Source organism: Salmo salar, chromosome 16, assembly GCF_965601325.2.
Source record: "Salmo salar chromosome 16, fSalSal1, whole genome shotgun sequence".
NCBI lineage: Eukaryota > Metazoa > Chordata > Actinopteri > Salmoniformes > Salmonidae > Salmo > Salmo salar.
Genome location: NC_138306.1, coordinates 79,142,582 through 79,158,160, shown reverse-complemented (window position 1 = coordinate 79,158,160; position 15,579 = coordinate 79,142,582). Strand labels below are relative to the sequence as shown.

Sequence of the window (15,579 nt, the reverse complement as noted above, 5' to 3'; positions counted from 1 at the left end):
TTCAACAGCACTATCAGCTTGGTGTCAATGGCTATTCCTTACCCTTCAAGCTCCACTATCAGCTTGGTGTCAATGGCTATTCTTTACCCTTCAGCTCCACTATCAGCGTGGTGTTAATGGCTATTCCTTACCCTTCAGCTCCACTATCAGCTTGGTGTCAATGGCTATTCCTTACCCTTCAGCTCCACTATCAGCGTGGTGTCAATGGCTATTCCTTAACCTTCAGCTCCACTATCAGCTTGGTGTCAATGGCTATTCCTTGCCCTTCAGCTCCACTATCAGCTTGGTGTCAATGGCCATTCCTTAACCTTCAGCTCCACTATCAGCTTGGTGTCAATGGCTATTCCTTGCCCTTCAGCTACACTATCAGCTTGGTGTCAATGGCTATTCCTTAACCTTCAGCTCCACTATCAGCTTGGTGTCAATGGCTATTCCTTACCCTTCAACACCACTTTTAGTGTAGTGTCAATGGCTATTCCTTACCCTTCAGCTCCACTATCAGCTTGGTGTCAATGGCTATTCCTTAACCTTCAGCTCCACTATCAGCTTGGTGTCAATGGCTATTCCTTACCCTTCAACACCACTTTCAGCGTAGTGTCAATGGCTATTCCTTACCCTTCAGCTCCACTATCAGCTTGGTGTCAATGGCTATTCTTCAACCTTCAGCTCCACTATCAGCATAGTGTCAATAGCTATTCCTTACCCTTCAGCTCCACTATCAGCGTAGTGTCAATGGCTATTCCTTGCCCTTCAGCCCCACTATCAGCTTGGTGTCAATGGCTATTCCTTAACCTTCAGCTCCACTATCAGCTTGGTGTCAATGGCTATTCCTTGCCCTTCAGCTCCACTATCAGCTTGGTGTCAATGGCTATTCCTTTACCTTCAGCTCCACTATCAGCTTGGTGTCAATGGCTATTCCTTACCTTTCAACACCACTTTCAGCGTAGTGTCAATGGCTATTCCTTACCCTTCAGCTCCACTATCAGCTTGGTGTCAATGGCTATTCCTTAACCTTCAGCTCCACTATCAGCATAGTGTCAATAGCTATTCCTTACCCTTCAGCTCCACTATGAGCGTAGTGTCAATGGCTATTCCTTACCCTTCAGCTCCACTATCAGCGTAGTGTCAATGGCTATTCCTTGCCCTTCAGCTCCACTATCAGCGTAGTGTCAATGGCTATTCCTTACCCTTCAGCTCCACTATCAGCATAGTGTCAATATGACATTCCACCTGCTACACAGAGCTCATTGTTTGAGAGTGGAGAGAAACAGAGGGGGATGGCATCTTTATTCTATTTCCCCTATTGTTTTGTACCATATTCATTGATTGCGTATAAGTATAATAGCTTTGGTCCAGTTTTTTGCAAGTACTCATACATTTTTTTGCTAGTGCTTGTGCTAAATGATCCTCTAATTACAGAAGTTTATTTTGTTTACATTGACTACGTTCACAATGTAGCTTGCTAGAGTTTCTGCTAGCTAGAAGCTTCTTGACTTCATACTGTAAGGACCGACGCCAGAGATGAGAAGCAGGTACGGGGAGTCAACATTTAATCAGGAAACAGACAAAGACCAAGACAAGAACAGCGTCAGCACACAGGTACCAAACGAAAAACGACAATTAATGCTGAAGCAGGGAACAGCGGGGAACCAGACAGATGTAGGGGAGGTAATGACAGAGGTGATTGTCCATATAGTGCCCTGCTTTTGACCAGAGCCCATATTACTGTGTCGATACATTTTTTAACATGTATTTTTTTTATATTAATGTCACAAATGTATCATTCGTACCGTTTTTTATTAAAAATATAATTATTTTTCACACCCTGCAGTTCTAGTTTTTTCTCTGAGTGAGGCAGATATATCTAGTTTTGCAACAAAATGTGATTGTTTGTCTCTGAAATGAAACTACCTAGTGATAGGATTCAAACAAATACATGTCTGTCATTTACCAACCATATGCCATGATTAGATTGGGAAAAAAACACACCAATCTCTTACATCATTTATTTCAACAAAAAAAGTGAATTGACCCATATTTTTTAAAATGGATATACTGTATAGTGTTTTGGAATGAAACTTAATTTCTACATACAGGGAGATGCAGGATATGTGAGGTTGTAAATGTGCTGTGTTGATCATATTTTTTTACATTTTACATTTTCGTCATTTTAGCAGACGCTCTTATCCAGAGCGACTTACAGTAGTGAATGCATACATTTCATTTCATACATTTTTTTTTGTGCTTGAATGAGAGTCATTAACATGGAAGGAGGATGATGTCAAAGATGGCAGGTTATGGTTCTAAGACAGACCGTGAGTTTAACGAAATACAAAGCATTTTAGAAAAGTGAATTACTTAAAACGGATGGGGTAGAAAGATGTAGACAAATTAAAAAAGCCCAGGGAGAACATACTGTATATTTGGCCTTTTCTAAGTAGGGTGCAAGGTTTCAATTAGGAGGACATTAGCCTGTCCTCCCTGAGACCAGAATTGTTGGCCGGCTAGTTTCTCTTGATGTTTAATGGTGACTTCTATGGCTTTATGACATCCAGAGCCATGACACACTGCACAACACTGCAATCAATGCATGTTTCTCATTTTGGAGGGAAAAAACTATCTCGGAGAAAGAGGTTACATAACAAAGAGATGCAAGAAGGCTATCAGCAACTAATGATTACTTATGAACTGTCTTGTCTATAATCCTTCAACATCGGGACGAGGTCATTCCCACATTCTTATTTTTTTTTTATTTTTTTTTTTTTACAGTAGTTAGTTATACTCCTGCTTGAAATAATCTGGCATAACGTTTTTGCACTTAGCTGTGCTGATGACAACTGTGATTGATTTATCCGACTTTCGGAAAACGTGTGATTGCTAATGTCCGTTCACTGTTATTGCAGGCCCCAAATGTATGACTTTATGACCAGTCGAATGAGAACAGAATGTTTTCATATGTCCGCCTTTATCTGAATGGACGAATTGTCTCTTACATGGGGAATCTAAGAATTATACTGTATGACATATTTCCATCACATCTTGGCTTAAATGAGAATGTACTCAGTACAGTACAAGAACTTGTAATTGCTCAAATGTTCCACATAGGGGCCAATATAATAATGGTAACCAGTGACGTTCACCCATGGCAAGGCTCGAAAGCTTTTTGCAGTTTTTTTTTAATGTCAACATCAAAACGAAGCAGGGGGACACAATGGTGACATAACAAGATCCCCGTTCATCTAGCATTATAAAAACACAACATCTGTCAATAAATTCTAAACCATATCAATAGCTGGCACCAGGGACTTACTAATAACAGACTCAAGTCATACTTTACCAGACAAAAGGCAACAATGTATGAAAGAAAGTCTCCCAGTCAAACTGTGTCCGTTTACAGTCCATACAACACGCCCACAAAGTTTTAAATGCAGAGTACAATTATTCACGCATCATCTGCTCTGGCACAGAAACCATACGGTAGAAACAGACTGTAAACAACATCACATTTCACAGCACTTGTGGTTATGGTTTCAGATCTGAAGACTCCTATACAACTTACCAGTTACAGCTACTCTGTGGCTGCAGCTGACCCCAAGGTCAGGCCTACTGTACGCTCCACAGACACGTCTCGCTTCCAGCTGACATGACACATTTGGCTGGCGGTGGCGACGTTGTGTCATTGTCACTCAGGAAACCTCTGGCTGGGGACAAATGACCCCGTCCACCTAATAAAAGACATCTTAAGCGCCGACATCATGTCAAGACTGGAGCAAAAATAAATGGCGAAATCAAGAGTGAAATATCACTGGAGTCAGCAGGAGCTTTTTAAATCATCCCATGATTAGCAGCTGAAGACGGGTGAACAGTCTCTGACGTTTTAAGTTAATGTGTGTGTAGGGTTGTGTTGGCTACCTGTCACTATGGCCGGATTTATGTTCAGTGCTCCTAAGTTACGCAATGCATGATTTAAACAAAAGTTCTGAGTTACAGTATGTGCAGATCTCAAGTTAGGACGCTAATGGAATTATGGTCGTCTTTTGTAACCCATCCTGCTTTATCCACCTCCTAGTGGAAAGGTGTAGGAGTACCAATATCACTTGGCAGACCTCGCCAGACCAATCCTCGCCAAAGATCAGTTTAGAGCCCACGATCAATAAGTCTCACCGCAGCCTAGAGCTGCAGGGCCAAACACCAGGGGGATCGATGTCTTCTAAACCTCTCCAATAGGAAATACTTGGATCTCTCTCCCTCTAAAATCAGTCATTCTCAGTCATGGATCTGGGTCAGTTTCCTTCACCCCATGGATAGCAGCTCCATTTCACCACCTCCTCTCTGTTTACCTGGCTGCTCATAACTGCTCTTACATAACCTGCACTTTAAGGTTATGAAAACATAACAGCTAAAAGAAAGCAGAGAAGTGCGTCATACTTTAAGTTCCCAGTTTATAGATCCGTCATCACACTAGGGGCTCTGGACCGGGAAGTGCCGCCTGCGCGGGGGAGAGCTGGGTTGTTTTTCCACCTGAGGGGGACTGGGGTCTATTTTAAAAACACTCATTTCCCACATGGCTCTGTAAATGAAAGTTGAAGTGCTGTGGGTTGGAGAGCGCAGATAGAACAAAGCTTTGATAGTTGTCCATGGAGAAGGTTTCATCTGTGAACCTTTGCCACTTAGCAGTAAACTCTCCAGGTGACTGACTGGGTTTAAGTCTCAGAGAGTGAACCAAAGGCCTGTAGAGTGAAGCAAAAGCCTGAAGGTTAGCAGCCTGCTAACACCTACTTTGTCAAAATGGAGTGAATGATAGAGGGCGAATAGGGCCTGTATTCAATCAACATGGACAACCTGCTCAAACTTCTGGGTATCCAAAAAACATACATATTCACATGGTATCGACATAGCAACAGTTTTATTACAGTGCATGTACGCATTGTTACATAATACTTGCTGTACAGTACTGTTATACCTCTTTGTGCCAAGCACAATAAACAGATCACTTCCTCCTACAGTGCCTGAGGTGACATAAAACCATCAGGTAGATGATTAGTAGCCATTTTAACAGTAACTACATCGGGGCACTTAGTCTGCTGAGTAATTTATAAGGAGTAAGTATTAAGAGCTCATTTCCGTACATTGTCCCCTCTGGGCTCGTCAGTAGCTCTGACTGCTCCTGTCGTTCTTGTTCATTACCTTTCATGCACCACTTCTTATGATTTAATTAACATTTAGATGCATAGTTACCAAGTATTTACATGGTTGAAAAAGGTATTGCAAAAGGATGCGATACCAAAAAAACCTTTGACTTTAACAATGTTTGTTCAGCAATGATGATGTTGCCTAGCTCTAGCTTGTACTGCAATAAAGCATTTACATAATTCCTTCATAAGTGGAAGATGTGTTTGCAGCAAGCTGAATCGTCTGCTTCTGATGAGCAATTTGTCATGTTTAAATGCGCTTTTTATACATGATACAGAGCACTTGAGAAAGTCCCTTTTTCTAATCTAAAACAGTATTAGACTAGACAAAGCCAGCCCATGGCCTCACTACATTTTCCTCTCCTCAGTCCCACTTTACTCCAGCTGCCAAGCCCTCCTCTTCCTTCTCTTCTTCACGTCTTCGGCGAAGAGGCGACAGTAGACGTAACCAATCTGTGACTTTCAGTAAATGGATTAAAGTCAGAGACAGTCTTCAATCTGACACACGTTGTTGATAGATGTCCGTTTAAGATGATTGGTTAATGATTTTTGTGAAGTTTCCTTTTTTGTGGTTTGCATGTTGCAACACAATACATCTGTTTGTCACACCCCGATCTGTTTCACCTGTTCCTGTGATTGTCTCCACCTCCTCCAGGTGTGGCTTATTTTTCCCAGTGTATTTATCCCTGTGTTTCCTGTCCTCTGTGCCAGTTCGTCTAGTATGTTTAAGTCAAGTCAACCAGCGTGTTTTTTCCGTACTCCTTTTTCTATTCTCCTTTTGCTAGTCCTCCTGGTTTTGACCCTTGCCTGTTCTCTGGACTTTGTACCCGCCTGCCTGACCATTCTGCCTGCCTTGACCACGAGCCTGTCTGCCACTCTGTACCTCCTGAACTCTGATCTGGTTTTGACCTTTTGCCTGTCCACGACCATTCTCTTGCCTAGATTTGACGTAAATCTACGTCAAACCCTTCAGCAGAAGGGCCTCACCGTTTTAGGTAATAAATAAAGAACCAAAATCTGGTTTAGAACTTTTTTTTCTTAGAAATCGAGCAGAACATCTAACTTCCTTTTGTACATTTTTAGGAATTGTCTGGATTTGAAGACATCGGCCACGTCTACTCCCGCTCCCCCTCTCCGGTGCTTGACGTCGCCGGTCTACTAACCACCGGTCCTGGCAACCCATCTTTACACACACCTGGCAACCTTCATTACGCACATCTGCGCCTCATCATTAGGCACACCTGAACTCATAATTTCCCTGATTACTTCCCCTTTATTTAGCCCTCCCTTGTCATCCATACTTAGGTGTTATTGGTTTTTCTCTCGCGTGCAGTACGTGTCCCAGGTTTGTTCTTTTGTATCTGTTCAGTGTTAAAACTCACCTTCTGCACCTGCTTTCTGACTCCCTGTGTATACGTTACAGAATAACACCTCGCAATATGGAAGCAGCAGAAGATTCAACTCTCTTCCAGACGGTTAATGAACAAGGTCATCTACTCCATCAACACCACGACCAGCTGGCGAAACTGGGTACGGCCATGGAGGAGGTCCTCTGTGTTCTCCACCGCCACAACACCACCAGCGAGGTTCTCCATACCCCTATCAGAGGGCCTCCTACCACGGGTCGTACAAGTGAGCCAGTCCCCCATCCTACCCAGCCGTCCCCCCAGGTCAGGGCTGCCCGACTGTCCCTTCCGGAGAAATATGATGGTACTCCATCAAAATGCCGTGGCTTACTACTCCAGTGCTCCCTCTAGTTTGTCTATCAGATGGGAGCTCCCCCCACCAAGAGGCCCAAGGTTGCCACGATCATTTCCCTGCTGACCGGATGGGTGTTGGTGTGGGCTACGGCCATCTGGGAGGAAGGAGAGGAGGAGCTGGGTTCGTAAGAGAGGTTCATGGCTTTGTTCAGGGCAGTCTTCGACCATCCTCCAGAGTGCAGAGAGGGAGGTGAGCGACTTTTCCAGCTCTGGCAATGTGCCCAGACCGGCATGATGCCAAGAGCCTCACCTTTCGCCTGTGGCAGCTTCCAGCGGTTGGAATGAGCCGGCGCTCCGCATCTCTATTCCGTAGTGGTCTGTGCGAGGAGGTCCAGACAGACTTGGCATGTCGGGATGACAACATATCCTTGGACACTCACCTCGATGGCCATCCGTCTGGATAACTTTCTTCGGGAGCGCAGATGTCCACCTCGCCACTCGCCTCCATCCTTTGCCTGTCCTGAGGCAGAGCCTGAACCCAAGGAGTTAAGGGCCACACATCTCTCCGCGACAGAGCGGCGTTGCCAGAGACAGCTGGGGCTCTGTCCCTATTGCGGCCAGGAGGGGAACCCCTAGAGCATGATCTTCCATTATTGTTGTTATCCCGCCAAACCCTTTCTGGTTCCTAATTCACTGGCTGTCTGTCTATCAAATGCTGTCTATACAGCTCTAGTGGACTCCGGTGCTGCTGGGAACTTCATCAACCAGGCCCTCGCCAGGCCCTCCATACACGAGCATTGGGATCCGGCACAATTACGCACATCACCGCACCACTCCTCCTCACCGTGGGACCCACGCACCAGGAAAGCGTCCCTTATTCATCACCACCGCACCTATACACAAGGTAATCCTTGGCCTTCTGTAGATCCAACTTCACAACCCCACCATCTCATGGTCGAGGATGAAAATCACCACCTGGGGACCGGGATGTTGGAGGACCTGCTTCCCTGTTCCATGCCGGTTGAGAGTCCTGTATATGCCCACCAATCGGACCTCCTGTATTGTTGGCCCCGTGTTTTGGGACATAGATGTGGACATCCGTCAGGCTCTGCAGACGGAACCTGCTCCTGCCACCTGCCCTCCAGAACGCATCTAGTTCCCCACGGGGATGAGACAGCGGTTGTTGACCTGGGCACATACATTTTTTTGCCACTGGACATCCAGGTATCACCCGCACCATCCAATCCTTCTCTGAGAAGTACTAGTGGCCCACCTTGCCGCAGGACGTCGCCCACTAGGTCTCTCCAGAGATGTTTGTTGTTGTTGAACGCTGTCGAATGCCGAAAGCTGAACTAAAGACCTCGGTTTAAGAGCAGTGTTTTTATATGACAGTGTTTTTATATACTTTTATTTTATTTTGAATCCTGCGGCTCTGTTGGGCTAAATTGCTGTGAGCGCTGCTATCTGTCCCTGGATCAGGCCAGATTCCGTATAGGGGGAGAGACGGCAAAGGCCCAGCTAGCCTAGCTGGCTCGCAATTGAACGTTTCCAGCGTTGCAGGAGCTGTGTTTACTTTGCTTTGTTCCGGGACAATGTGGACCGCACTTACTTTCAATGTTGCAACTTCTTGCTTGCGGAGGACTACAGCTTTTTCTTTTCTTCCACCCCAGTAGCTGGACGCCGCTCTGGTCTGGTGGAAGTTTCGCCGCTGTGTCGGCTCTCCACAGCCGACTGGCCGGTGCTAGGCAGGGTTCTATCCGCGAAAGGGTCTCCCCCTTCCCTAGAGAACAGAGCTGTTCTCGACCCAACCAACCAGCCATGGGGCCGCCGTGGAAGTCGAAGAAGGCGTCCTCTGGCAACGGGGTCTCCATGGAGATGTTGAGCCCGGAACTGACACAGACCAGAAACAGCTTTGCCTCCCTGGATCCAGAGGTTCCGGCGCCTTGGTCCTTGGTGACATCCCAATCAAGATCGGATCCAGAGGTACCTGCGTCTTCGTTCTCGGTTTTGTCTCTCTCTCCGGTGGATTCTACCTCAGGTTAAGATCCCCGGAGCTCCCAGCCTCACCAGACTGTGAGGCTGCCTGAGAGACCGGCCCAATCAACATCACCAGCTGTCATCAGAGGCAGCTCTATGGTGAAAAACATCTCGTTCCCCAAGGCAAAAACCCTGTGCTACCCAGGAGCATGAGTACAGGACATAACAAGGCTGCTTCTAACTGTTCTACCACAGATGCCGGGAGCTGACACTGTCGTAGTCCATGTGGGCCGCGGGTGTGAAAGATTCAGCAGACTGCTGGCATTACACATCTGGTTAAAGACTACTGTAGCTCTGTTGGAGTCACTTTTATTGACAACTCTGACACCTTCTGGAAACAGAAGATACTCTACAGGAATGACGGAGTCCATCCAAATCATCTTGGCTCGTGGACTCTGTCCATGCATTTCAAGGCTGCGTTGAAACAATGACTGGTAAATAATCCAAGACCAGCTCAGTTAATCCCTACCATTGTGACAATGAGTCGTCATAATGCTGCATCAAATGTACATGATCTTAGGGGCACTGGCAAACACAATGTAAGTAATTTAATGTATGTACCCCTAATTGCACCAAATACATCTGTTTATCCTACGGCTATTGTAAGCAGTAATCATGAGCCTATAAACCAGAGTTACACTGTTAGCACTGAGGTTGTGTGCAATAGTAGGAAGACAACATGCAGCTCGCCCTGCACTATCAGCTCCAATGTAAATAACATGAGTAAGTCTACCTCTGATAAGCTTCCCAATAAAGCATTAAAAACAATCAAGCAACTGAGAAAAGTGCTAAAATATAGCCCATATTAACATATGTAGCCTAAGAAACAAGGACCATGAAGTCAATAACTTACTTGTAAAAGATGACATGCATATTCTGACTATCTCTAAAACTCAATTAGATAATACCTTTGATACAGTGGTAGCAATACATGGTTATAACATTTACCAAAAAGACAGAAATGCCAACGGAGGCGGTGTTGTGGTCTATATTCAGAACCCCATTCCTGTAAAGCTTAGAGACAATTTAATGTTAAATACTGTTGAAGTAATATGGCTACAGGTTCATCTGCCTCACCTAAAGCCCATTCTTGTGGGAAGCTGCTATAGACCACCAAGTGCTAACAGTCAGTATCTGGATAAAATGTGTGAAATGCTTGATAATGTATGTGATATCAACAGAGAAGTATATTTTCTGTGTGATTTAAATATTGACTGGCTATCATCAAGCTGTCCACTCAGGAAAAAACATCGAACTGTAACCAGTGCCTGCAACCTGGATCAGGTTGTCAGTCAACCTACCAGGGTAGTTACAAATAGCACAGGAATTAAATTAACATGTATTGATCACATCTTTACTAATGCTGCAGATATTTGCTTTAAAGCAGTATCCAAATTCATAGGATGTAGTGATCACAATATAATAGCCATATCTAGGAAAACCAAAGCTCCAAAGGCTGGGCCAAATATACTGTATGAGGTCATACAAGAAGTTTTGTAGTGATTCACATGTTGATGTAATGTCACGTCCTGACCAGTATAGGGGTTATTTGTATTTTGTAGGTTGGTCAGGATGTGGCAGAGGGTATTTGTTTTATGTGGTTCGGGGGTTATGAGTATTGTAGAGGGGTGTTTTATTTATGTATTACGGGGTTTTGGTGTATGTTCTGGGTTTTGTATTCTAGGTTGGTTTTCTAGTTTGTTTATTTATGTGGTCTGTGTGGCTCCCGATCAGGAACAGCTGTACGTCGTTGTTCCTGATTGGGAGTCATATATTAGTTGCGTGTTTTCACCTGGGGATTTGTGGGTAGTTGTTTTTGCATTGCGTTGTGTATAGCCTGCAAAACTGTTCCTGTCGGTCTTTGTTTTCTTGTTTTCCGTGTTCACATTTATTTAATAAATAATAATGATGAGTACGCAACCCGCTGTGCCTTGGTCCTCTATCTCCTATGACAGCCGTTACATGTAAAGAATATTTGATGGTCTGTGGTGTGTAATGAGGAGCAACCAGACACTGAACTTGACGCATTTATGAAACTACTTATTCCAGTTACTAATAAGCATGCACCCATTAAGAAAATGACTGTAAAAACTGTTAAATCCCCTTGGATTGATGAGGAATTGAAAAATTGTATGGTTGAGAGGGATGAGGCAAAAGGTATGGCAATTAAGTCTGGCAGGCAAACGTACTGCAAATTAAGAAATCATGTGACTAAACTAAATAATAATTAAAAATAAACTACACTATGAAACACATAACTTATATAAAGAATGATAGTAAAAAGCTTTGGGGCAACTTAAATGAAATTTTCTGGAAAAAAGCCAACTCGGCTCCTTCATTCATTGAATCAAATGGCTCATTCATCACAAAGCCCACTGATATTGCTAACTACTTTAATTACTTTTTCATTGGCAAAATAAGCAAACTTAGGGATGACATGCCAGCAACAAACGCTGACACTACACATCCAAGTATATTGGACCAAATATATGAAAGACAAGAATTGTACATTTGAATTCCGAAAAGTCAGTGTGGAAGAGGTGAAGAAATTATTGTTGTCTATCAACAATGACAAGCCACCGGGGTCTGGCAATCTGGATGGAAAATTACTGAGGATAATGGCAGATGATATTGCCACACCTATTTCCACATCTTCAATTTAAGAGAGCTTGTGCCCTCAGGCATAGAGGGAAGCTGAAGTCATTCCGCTACCCCAGAATAGTAAAGCCCCCTTTACTGGTTCAAATAGCTGACCAATCAGCCTGTTACCAACCCTTAGCACATTTCTGGAAAAAATGGTGTTTGACCAGATACAATGCTATTTCACAGTAAACAAATTGACAACAGAATTTCATCATGCTTATAGGGAGGTACACTCAACAAGCACAGCACTTACAAAATTGACTGATGATAGGCTGAGAGAAATTGATGATAAAATTATTGTGGATTATAATGAATGGACATTTTTGTAGGGGTTGATATATTTTTGTAACGAAAAAAATCAAGCATGAAATTTCAACGTGAAAATTACAAACTTCAGAAACCTTTTTAAACCTCAAATAAACTACAAGTTGTGCCGAAAGGGTGATCAAATTAAGATCCTACATCTGTATAAAACAGTAGGCCCCAGACTACGGGGGATGCCGGCTGCTGTAACTGTTGTGGACACACTTTGGTGAAACCACTGTTCCCAAACGATTACAGTAGAACCAAACAGAGGGCAGAGAGAACTTTGCTGAGAAAGAAAAGGTCTGGCTTCTATCAGTCAACAAGTGAAAATACTTTATCGCTCAATTAACATCTCCTGGTTTATTCATTCACTCACTGAGCCAGGAACAGAATAGGCCTAAACAGCATCAAAGTAGTCACAACCTCCCTCTAATCTGACGGAGTCATTGATCAACGTGAGGGGATTGTTACCCTTAGAAAAACCTTCACTGACCATCTGGCCCCTGATATTTTTCCTCAGAAAAGACCCAAGTCCTTCACCTTTCATCTGAAAGGATCTGTATAGAGGAAGGTGGTGCATCAGTTACAGAACCTTGACAGGATGCTCCATCATCTTGACTTGAGGTTCAGCATGTAAAGTAGCTACATGTACAGTGGTCCATAAGATAGACCTTACCAAGGTATGCTCCTAGTTAAAGCTAAAATGTGTAACTTTTGGGGCGACCTGACCAAATTCACATAGAAATGTGGGTTATAGATCTGTCATTCTCATTGAAAGCAAGTCTAAGAAGTGGTAGATCTGCTCTATGTGCGTTATTTATATTCTTCCTATTCTTAAGTTTTGTTTTTGAATATTACTTCCAGCTGAAAATACTATATTTTTGGTTATGGAAAATATATTTCACAGCAGTTTAGATAATCATTATACTATCTACACTATACTTGCTTGTTTTGTCACATAAACTGAAGTTAGGCGAACTAATAGAATTTTAGAAACCAGGAAATGGCAGAGAGCGATTTCTGCATAGTGCATCTTTAACATTTCAGAATATGGATTAATGATGAAAATAACTGATTGAATCAACGTTGTTTCCATGTCATTTCAACCAAAAAAATGAAATGTGATGACGTTGAATCAATTTGAAAAAAGTAATTTCATATTTTTTGCACCCAACTTTTAACCTTAATCCAATGGTTAAATGTTTTGTGGATTTCACATTGAATTCACATTAGTTGACAACTCAACCAAATGTAAATCAAAACTAGACATTGAACTGATGTTTGTGCCTAGTAGGAAGGGTTCCAATCATAAGTGAAAACATTTATATGAAAGTACACACTGGTACGACATAATTTATTTAAATACCAGACAAAACTGTAAATAAAGTGTGGTAGCCCTAGCCCTAACCATAATATAACCATTGTCTCATAACTGTCTGAAGCTGACAATAAACCAAGACAAATTACTGCCCTCCCAGGAGTTCCTTGGCTAGGACAGTCCCTCCTCCGAGGTTAGGGTTAGGAGAGACAAACTCAGTCCTGGTGTCAAACCACAGGTCCCCGGAACACCGTCTCGCCAGAGAGCCTGGTGATTGATCCTGGAAGGGATGAGCTAGCATTCTAATTGGTGGATAGTACTGCGCCAGGCCAGACAGCAGCAACAATGGGGGACGAACACACATGGAGTATTTAGGACCACACGGTGACAAACAGACTGGAAAGTAATAATGGTAGCAGCACAACACCTTGGAGATGCAGCTCAGCGCGGACAGTGGAAAGATGACTTCAGAGGGCTGAGTTCCACTAAGCCAGCCAGTACAGGAAATACAGCTAAGTACTTCTATATGAGGATAGCTCTCCCTGAAAAGTCATCAGGATTAAACCTCCAACTGGGTGTCATTGGCATAGTCTCTGCTACAGTGCTGCTCTCTCATCCTTAAGAAAATACTGTAGATCAGGCCTGGGCAATTATTTTCCATGGAGGGCCACATAAGAATATATTTTTGCCGTCGCGGGACAGAATCATATTACAGGATTATACATCATGTGTATGACTGTTGATAGATATATCTACTGTAAATCACATCCAGATATGCTACTTATTTTACTGTTTTAACATGCACAGAAATAAACCACATCCATGTACTCCTTTTGGTAGGTATTTTCATTACTAAACATGCAATGAACTACATGGAGGGAAAAGTACCACTGTGCATTCAGCACCACGGACAGAACTCTTGTTAACAGGTATGCACAAAAACACAAGAAAGAGAGAGAGCTCAACATTACATTTAAATGGCTCAAATCAGTGTGAGGAGTGAAGTCTCTGATGGGCATTGACTAGAGCAGTGAAGTCAGGTGTAGTTTCTGACGTCGCTATGCGCAGGATTGCTGAGAGGTGAGAGTCAGTAAGAGATGATCTGTGCCTTGGCTTGTTATATTTCATCACTGAAAATGTCTGTTCACATACATAGGTTGACCCAAACAGTACAAACATCTTCTGAGCATGACTCCTAATCTTTGGAAAGTTTAGTTAATTGAGAGATGCATAGAACCTTGTCAGTGACATTGTTTTGAATAGTTCTCCAATCACTGCATCAGACTGAAGAACGATAAGCTCAAGTTGCAGGTCAGTGGGAGCGTTATCCACACTGAAGGTGAAAGGAGAGGAAACCAACAGCATGTCATTTTCCAACACTTTGAAATCCTCAAAACGATGAGATAACTCACCGTTCAAAGCACGCAGCAGTGATGTATATTTCTCCCGCTGGTCATCTGATAGGGAACAGACTGGTAGTGTAGGAAGGTGGGTGAGATTGTTGGCGTCTACTTGGCGGGTCAGGAGAAGTAATCTTCTCTTGAAGGCTTTGACAAGGCTTTATATCTGATGTGCAAAAAGGCCCTTCCCTTGTAGTTTGGAATTCAGTTCATTCATGAGGGCCATGATGTCCACGTTGAAGGCACAATCAGCCAACCATTCTTTATCTTGCAGTTGAGGGAAATCCACGTATTTTCCTTTAATTTGCAAAAACTCAGCAATCTCCAACTCCAGGTCCCACACCTTTTTAAGCACCTTCCCCAAACTCAGCCATCTCACGTTTGTGTGGTAGGGGAGATCTGCATGACCCGACTCTGTCTCTTCCAACAGTGAGACAAACTGGTTTAAAGATTTTTCTCTTATGAAGTTTACCACTTTAGTGACTGTACCCACAACATGGCTCATTTTCAGAACACATTTACAGAGCACCTCCTGATGAATAATGCAATGCAGGAAAATTATTTTCTGATCTGGGTTCAGCTCAGCTACTTGATCTTGAATCCTTTTCAAAAGGGGGGCACCCATCAGCAGTCACTCTGGATAACTTTCAAAACTCAGTCCCAGCTTCGCCACACACTTATTAACCTTTCTAGGGTAGGAGGCAGTATTTTCACGGCCGGATGAAAAACGTACCCAAATTAAACGGCATACTACTCGGGCCCAGAAACTAGAATATGCATATTATTAGTCGATTTGGATAGAAAACACTCTGAAGTTTCTAAAACTGTTTGAATGATGTCTGTGAGTATAACAGAACCTGAGAAAAATCTAACCAGGAAGTGAGAATTCTGGTGCTTGTAGTCCTTTCAAGTCATTGCCTATCGAACACACAGTGACGTAAGGTTCATTTTGCACTTCCTAAGGCTTCCACTAGATGTCAACA

General features: G+C 43.3%; 1 pseudogene; it reads right to left on the bottom strand.

The window, feature by feature from the left end:
* Positions 1-6,685: 6,685 nt before the first annotated feature.
* Positions 6,686-15,221, bottom strand: LOC145861052 (general transcription factor II-I repeat domain-containing protein 2A-like; annotated as a pseudogene).
* Positions 15,222-15,579: the final 358 nt, after the last annotated feature.